This window comes from Chrysochloris asiatica, unplaced genomic scaffold (assembly GCF_000296735.1).
Source record: "Chrysochloris asiatica unplaced genomic scaffold, ChrAsi1.0 scaffold00032, whole genome shotgun sequence".
In the NCBI taxonomy this organism is placed as follows: Eukaryota; Metazoa; Chordata; class Mammalia; order Afrosoricida; family Chrysochloridae; genus Chrysochloris; species Chrysochloris asiatica.
Window position 1 is genome coordinate 5,879,997 of NW_006408550.1, and position 7,975 is coordinate 5,887,971.

Genomic DNA, 7,975 nt, shown 5'->3' on the forward strand with positions numbered 1-7,975 from the left:
ATATACACATACACATGCATAGGTATCTTGCTGTGGTGCTGTGGTGAATGTGCTGGACTGCAAAGCCAGTTTGAACTGCAAGGTCGGCGGTTCAAGTTCACCTCCTCGGAGAGCCTATACAGGGTCACTATGGGTTAGAAAAAACTCGACAACACTTAACAACAACAACAACAACATACATACATACGTATTACTCCTGGTGTGGCACTAGACTGCTAACTGCAAGCTCAACAGTTAAACCTAGCAGCCACTCCTGAGAAACCCTATGAAGTTCACTACAAGTTGGAACCAAATGGATAGCACTAACAGTAGCAGCACATATCTGAGTGTGTAGACACGTCCCAATACGCAATGACTGAGACCACTCAAGGACTACCTCAAAATGGAGGAGGATGTGCTCAGTCATTCTAGGTTGGAACTCAGATTACATTTTCCTCCAGAACACTATTATAAATGTGGATTAAAGTCTCCAGTACCACAAATCTACAACAGACACACAAAGAGACAGGAAAACAGCTTTAGGGGTTTGACCTGGAAATCTAAATGCTATTTGTTATTTTATTCCTATAGGTACATTGTTCAACATTACAAACATTATATTGGAAAAAATGAAGTTTTGATATACAATGGATTCTTAAGTAAGGTTTTTCTTTAAGAGTATTTATTCCTCACAAAAATGCTTAATATGAAAATCACCAAGGAGAGAAACAATTTTGCCTTGTTAACATGTAAGCACAATGACACCAGAAGACACCTGTGGGAAATGTGCTTATCTATCCAGTTGCTCATTTTCCATGTGCTGTCATTTGAATAAAACATCATGCTAAACCCTACAGACCAGAGCTTACGACAGAAATGGCACAAACTACAGCAGTACAGCTGATATGCCTATAATCTACTGACAACATGTACTCCCTAGCAAAGTGAAGCCAGATGTCTGGTGTGAAATCAGATGTCTGCAGGCTTGTCTTTCTCCACTTCCAGAGCAGTACTAGATACACTAAATACACAGCTTAGCTGTATATTAAACCCACAACTTGGCAAAAGCATGACAGTTTGGACATGAAGCATCAGCATTTTTATTGTAATTCTTATAAACCAAAGACATTTCTGAAATTGAAATCCTAAGTTTAAGCACTCGACCAAATGCAGTAGTATGTCTTTCTCACTTTGGGAACGTCAGAGCCTTTTAACACACAGAAACTTTTCGTTTTTCAAACTGACTCAATTGAGGCAGGACTGTGGTAATATCTGATGTACTATAATGATAAGATCTAGGACCTGTAGTAGGTTTTCCCTATGAAAATGCAAATACCCAGAAGGCCTAGAATCTAATAAAGAGTACCAGATTGCTTTCCACAATCAAAAAGTAGGTAAGAGACTAGTGGATGTCCACATAGAGAAACAGAAAGGGAAATGAACATTGGGTATCTCAGGCCCTGTGTTGTTCACACAGTGTTTACTGTATACTCATTGTTCTGTTTTGACAGATGAAAAATGGAGGAGCAGAGAAATTTTAACAAGGCCAAAGTGATACAGCTAATAAAACAAAAGCCAGAACTCAAAATCATGTCTCTAAACTATACATTTCATGCTACTTTTACAGGAAGATTGGGGTGAGGCATAGAGGGGCCAAGACTATTGAAGTAAAAGGCAGAAATTTACAATTTTACCAAATAGTGTTTGTATATATATGTATGTGTATGTAACACAAAATAAAATAAACATCAAATTGTTGGGAGATTTTCACTTTCTTATATCCCTATAATATTTTATTTTATATTGCTTTTTTGACATTATTAAAATGTTGTACACAAAACTATTTTTTGGTTTGATTAAAAGAAAAACAAAACACCATTATACATACAGAAACCCATGCAGCTATTTTGCCTTGATTACTTTAGTAATGATGCTCGTAAGTCCATCCTTAACAGTCTCTATAGTTTCTGATACAAGCTCCTTCTTCAGGTCTACGGAACAATTCAAGAAGTTGCCGTTGTTGTGAAGTGCCGTCCAGTCTGATTCTGACCCATAGCAACCTTGTAAAGTTTCCAAAGAGCAGCTGGTGAACCTGAACAGCAGGCCTCCCAGGCCCAAGTGGACTTTGCAATCCAGCGCATTAACCAACAGCACCACCCCAGGAGTCCTAATTATTACTTACCATATCAAAAAATAAGGAGCGTTGTTGTTGCTAAGTGCCGTCAAGTCAGTTCCGACCCATAGCGATCCTGTATAGGGTTTCCGAGGAGCAGCTGGTGAGCTTGAACCACCAACCTTGCAGTTCAAACAGCTTTGCAGTCTAGCGCATTAGCCAACAGCACCACACCAGGGTAGCGTAGTGGTTACAAATCAGGCTGCTAATCTCACAGTCAGCAGTTCAAAACTACCAGCTGTTCCAAGGGAGAAAGCTAAGGCTTTCTGTTCCTATAAAGATTTGCAGTCTTGGAAACTCTATACAGGGTCACTGTGAGTCGGAACTGACTCCACAGCACATAACCACCACATCAAAAATAAGGGGCCCTGGTTTCATAATGGGTTATGAGCTGGACTGCTAACCGAAAGATTAGCAATTCAAATCTGCCAGTCAATAGGCGGGAGAAAGACGAGGCTTTCTACTCCTATAAAGATTTTTGTTGTTTTTAAGTGTCAGCCAGTAGGTTCCGACTCATAGCGACCGTGTACAGGGTTTCCAAGGAGCAGCTGCTAGGTTTGAACAACTAACCTTGTGATTCACAGTCCAGTGCTGATCCTACAGCGCCACACGAGTCCCCCATAAAGATTTCCAGTTTGGGTAACCCTATACAACATTGCTACGAGTTGGAACCAATTCAGTGACACACAACTACCACCACCAATGGCGTCCTAGAACCCTGGTGTGGTGCTGTAGGGTAAGCACTTAACTGCTAACAACAAGGTCAGCAGTTCGAACCCACCAGCTTCTCCTTGGAAACCCTATATTCCACAGCACTTATCAAAAATGGAATCCAGGTGTGACACTGCAGGATAAGCACTGTTAGGATAAACACTAACCACAAAGTCAGTGGTTCAAACTCACCAGCCCCCCTGGAAGCATTACAAAGGGTCACTATGAGTCAGAACTGACTTTGCAGCACTTTAAGAACAGTATTTACTGACACAGTTGACATATTTTCTCCCCAGAGAGGAGCTAGTGGGTTTGGGGTTAACAACCTCATGCTTAACCACTGCTCCTTTCTTGAATAAGAGAAATATTCCGAAATCCACAGAAATCGGTAGAAAGACCTTTCCCAAGATGGCCATGTTCTACCTAGTCTATCATTCTCACCATCCTCCTAACATCCAAGTACTCAATACTTTGTAGGAAAGAGAGTATCAGTGTCTACTGAATCAGTGAATGAATTCAACATCAACAAACTGCTTCCTGAATTTTCCTAAAGCAAATTAAGTGGTATCGTGACACTTGAGCACAAATGAATAATAAGCAGTAAGGTTCAAGACACAGAAGCCAATATAAGAAGCCCTAATGGCATAGGAGCTCTGGTAGCGTAGTGGTTACGAATCGGGCTGCGAACCTTAAGGTCAGCAGTTCGAAACTACCAGCTGCTCCGCGGGAGAAAGATGAGGCTTTCTGCTCCCGTAAAGATTTACACCCTTGGAAACCCTGTACAGGGTCGCTGTGGGTTGGAACCAACTCGACGGCACTTAACAACAACACAACAATGGCATAGTGGGTCATATTTTGTGTTTGGGCTACCAACCGCAGGGTCAGTGGTCCAAACCACCAAGCGCCCCACAGGAGAAAGAGGAGACTTACTTACTGCTCCTCTAAAGATTTAGAGACATCCTGATATGGCGCTGCAGGATAAGCAGTGGACTGTTAACCAAAGGATAGGCGGCTGAAACTTACCAGCCACTCCTCGGAAACCCTATTCAGGGTCTCTATGAGTGGAAGCCGATTCAACAGCACTTAACAACAACAAAGATTTAAAGCCCTGATAACTCTATACAAGATAGATATGATTCTGAACTGACTCAACAGCATGCTACAAGGTCAATATAAAGATGGTCGGTCACAAGGAGCAACGCTGCTCCTCCTATGTCAGAATCCAAGAATGTGCTTTACCACATTCTTGCTTTGAGCTAACCTGAATTTCAACTAACTGAAAACATTTGTCTGTTATGTAAAATACAAGATTGATACATCAGAGTTTCTCAAACTTCAGTATTTTGTTTCCCCAGTATGGTGGCTGGGGAAGGGTGTGTGTTTGGATAAGTAGATGAAGACCACATAGAAAATCACAGTAAACCTTCAAAGACTCCAATGTACTATCTGGTAACTTTTCAAAAGTGATTAAAGGCGTTGGGAGGAGATACCAAAGTCAATGGCAACAGAGAAGGGTAATTCTTCTTCCCCATTCCCACCCTTCCTTTATAAACTGGAGAGACTATTCCAGAACATCATTTGTGATACTGCCATTAACTTTCCACTTTGAGAGCCTAAACGATTTTTACTGGGATCTCCTTTTTAAAGGTAAAGAACCAGGGCCACGAGATTCTTTATTGCTTCCGTCTCAGGGATTAGTCTAAACTAGCTAAGAAAAGCTGATTTGGGGTCAACAACTGGAGGACTCCGCTTCCCAGAAAAAAGAAATGAAGGAAGGGTTAGAACAGCTTTCAGGCAGGACAAGCATATGGCCACGAACTGCCAAACTCCCAGTCAACTCCACAGACTTTTTGTAACCATAACGAACCCTTGGCTTGGGGCTGCCACCCTTGAAACTGGGCCTCAGGTCACTGATAAAAAAATTTTTTTTAAAAAAGGTAGGCTTGACTCCCACGTTCCACAAGGGGCAGTTCTCCATTAGACCTCTTTTTTGAAGATTAACTCCTACTTCTTCCACCCGTAATCATTCCTTACTTACCCTTTCTCCCGCTCTTCCTCGGTGAGAAGGGGTAAGAGATTATTTTGTGCCCTCTCCCAATTTGGCCAAAACCCTAAAAGTAAAAAACGACAGACACGTGCTTTAAAATGCTGCAGTGATAAGGCCTTGAGTACTTCCACTATCTGCCCAACCCTTCCAGGTAGAAAGCAGCCTGGCCCCACAGCGCTCCCTCCAGGCCAGGGCTGGGAGTCAAGCGTGACCTCCTCCCCCACCTTGAGAAAGCAAAAAGAGGGGTTGCTCTGGGGCACCCAATCGGCTGGGAGAGGCGGGTCAGCTCGGGAACGTGCGTCGCTGAGGCCGGACGCCAATTCCTCCCGAGTTCACCCGCCAGAGTTCACCGAGAGTTAAGAGGCAGGAGCAGCCAGGCTCCCGGCTCAGACACACACGCGCACGCACACTAGCCCTCCGCCGCCGCGGAATTCACAGTACTCTCGGCCGAGAAGCTCTCCGCCTCCCATCCACCCCCGCTCCGCCCCGGGCCGCCTCCCCAGAAAGGCGATGTGCACAGAGGGGACCACCAGTTGCCGCCGGCTGCACGTCCGCCCACCCGCAACAGCCTCGCAGCCCCCAACCACCGCCAAGCGCACGCCCTCCGCACCCTCAGCGCCGCTCTGCCGGGGGAAGTCCCAGCGCGGGCCCCACCCACTGCCAGCCGCAAGCCCCGCCCCTACGGAAAACCTACCCCTAGAGCGCCTGCCTGGGTTGGATCCAAATTCTGGACTGGATCTACAACGAAACGGAAATAACATTTATTTATGAATGCATGCATGCTGCAGGCAATTTAGTTGTCAGTTGCTCTAGGCTTAGCACTATAGTAGGCTGAGAGTACAACAAAAAGCATAAAATGTATGTAACTGTGTGCAGCCCTTTTTACAGGTCAGCAAACCTAGACTCAAGCAGGGCTTTTCCACCACAGACCTCACTAGTGACAAAAGAGGGCTTAACTTTCCTCTCTAGTCTGTTCCTATTGCCTGTTTTCTACCAAAGTGCACACAGCAAAAACGATTCACTTTTGCTGATTCTAGTCAAGCCAAAAAGGGATACTCTAGAATAGGTGGTTTACTCTGGAGGAACTAGAATTTCATAGTAATGCGTTTACCCTCAAATGGTACAAATTCTTAAACTGACTTATAACCTGCCAAGAAAGTAGAATCTAGACGCATCCAGTTACATTGTTTCGCCTTTGTCTGCCTCTCATCAATTACTTCTCTTCTTATTTCTGTCTTTATTCTCCTTTTGTATACTGCCAAGTTACTCTGCGCATATTCACGTCACTTAGTATTAATATAAAAATCATTTGCTCTGGCACTCTGCTCAAAATTCATTCTAAAGATTTAAGAACCTACTCAGAAACCTAAACAGCCTGTTGACTGTTGTGGTTGTTGTTGTTAGGTGCCATCGAGTCGGTACCAACTCTCAACGACCCTATGCACAACAGAACGAAAAACTGCCCGATCCTGGGCCAACCTCACTATTGTTGCCACGCTTGAGCCCACTGATGCTGCCACTTGGCCAATCCATCTCGTTGGGGGTCTTCCTTTTTTTCTCTGACTTTCCACATACCAAACATGCTATGCTTTTCCAGCGACTGGTCCCTCCTGACAATATGTCTGAAGTATGAGAGACGAAGTTTGGCCATTCTGGCCTCCAAGGAACACTGGCTGCACTTCAAACAGTACATCTGTTTGTTCTTTTGGCAGCCCATGGCACTTTCAATATTCTCCTCCAACAACATAACACAAAGGCCTCATTTCTTTCCCGGTCTTCCTTATTCACTGTCCAGCTTTCACATGCATATGAGGTGATTGAAAATACCACTACCACGGCTTGCGTCAGACGCACCTTAGTCCTCAAGCTGACATCTAGCCTGCTGACTAGACATAGGAAACTCTCTTAAGAACAGAATCACTCTCCTGTAAGGGAATATGTACACATTTTGTAAATGTTCTCATTTGTCAATAAAATAAACAATTGTTTAAGATAGATTATGTTCTACAGATATTTAATTCCAGGAGCACATTTTCAGAATGTACCAACCAGCTTTATCAAATATCAATCAATAGTTACCTGAAAGTTGGACCCAACCCTGTTTGCATTACGACACATATGAAACAGGTGGACTTACCTGGCCATTAGAGGTTAGCAGTCTGATATGGACTCTGTTAATAAACAGCCAAAACTAGTATGTGTGCATTTTGCTCTAATGCAAAGTAAGTCAACATTTTTTGTTGTGAAGTGCTGTCAAGTAAGTTCTGACTCATAGCAACCTTGTATAGGGTTTCCGAGGAGTGGTTGGTGAGCTTGAACCACTGACCTTACAATTCAAACCAACCTTGCTATCCAGTGCTTATCCTACAGTGCCACACAAGGTATCCAGACTCAATAAGTTCATCAAATGGACTTTAAGGAAACTGAAGTGAAACCTTCAGAAAATCCCATTTTCTTCTAATTCATCAAATTCTAAACTGAATATTTGGCTTTATGTGTTTACATGAAATACAGTGAGTTGGCTCCCTATAATAAAGCAACTCTCTATTTAGCATTTATGTTGAAAAATGAAAAATGGATCTTATATTTCTAACTAAGGCACAACATCAAATTATGGTTAGACAGCATGTCTAATGGAAGAGGCCTGGTGGTTCAGGCCTCGACTACACTGAATAGAAAGTTCCGTGGTGCCCCTCCACCGGGGACTAAGGAACCCAGCCTAGGCAAGTCTCTGGGACAGTTCTACTCTATCCTGTAGCGGCACTGTGAGGCAGAATCGACTCCACAGCAACAGGTTTGGTTTTTTACTTAGCCGTACATACTTAGCTGGTCAGCAAATAAGTAGCACTTAGACTTTCATCCTAGGAACTCTTGACATTCTTAAAAATGATTGAGGACTCCAAGGAGCTTTTGTTTGTGTGGGTTATATGTTTATGGAAACATACACATTTTACCAAATTAGAAATTAAAAGAGAAATAAAAAAATTATTAATCCATTTTTTAAAATGAAACTGTTACATATTAATATTTATGACATAGTTTACAGAACCAACTTGACAGTACTT

General features: G+C 43.1%; 1 protein-coding gene across 1 annotated transcript in view; it reads right to left on the reverse strand.

Moving 5' to 3' along the window:
• LOC102812110 (mitochondrial inner membrane protease subunit 2-like) overlaps nt 1–5,566 on the reverse strand; it is a 1,190,436-nt gene extending 1,184,870 nt beyond the window's left edge. The window contains exons 1-2 of the mRNA XM_006859288.1: nt 5,521–5,566; nt 4,902–4,974 (exon numbers count right to left, since the gene is read on the reverse strand). The gene's annotated coding sequence lies outside the window, so the exon portion shown is untranslated. The remainder of the gene's footprint in view (nt 1–4,901; nt 4,975–5,520) is intronic.
• Between the last annotated feature and the right edge of the window lie 2,409 nt (nt 5,567–7,975).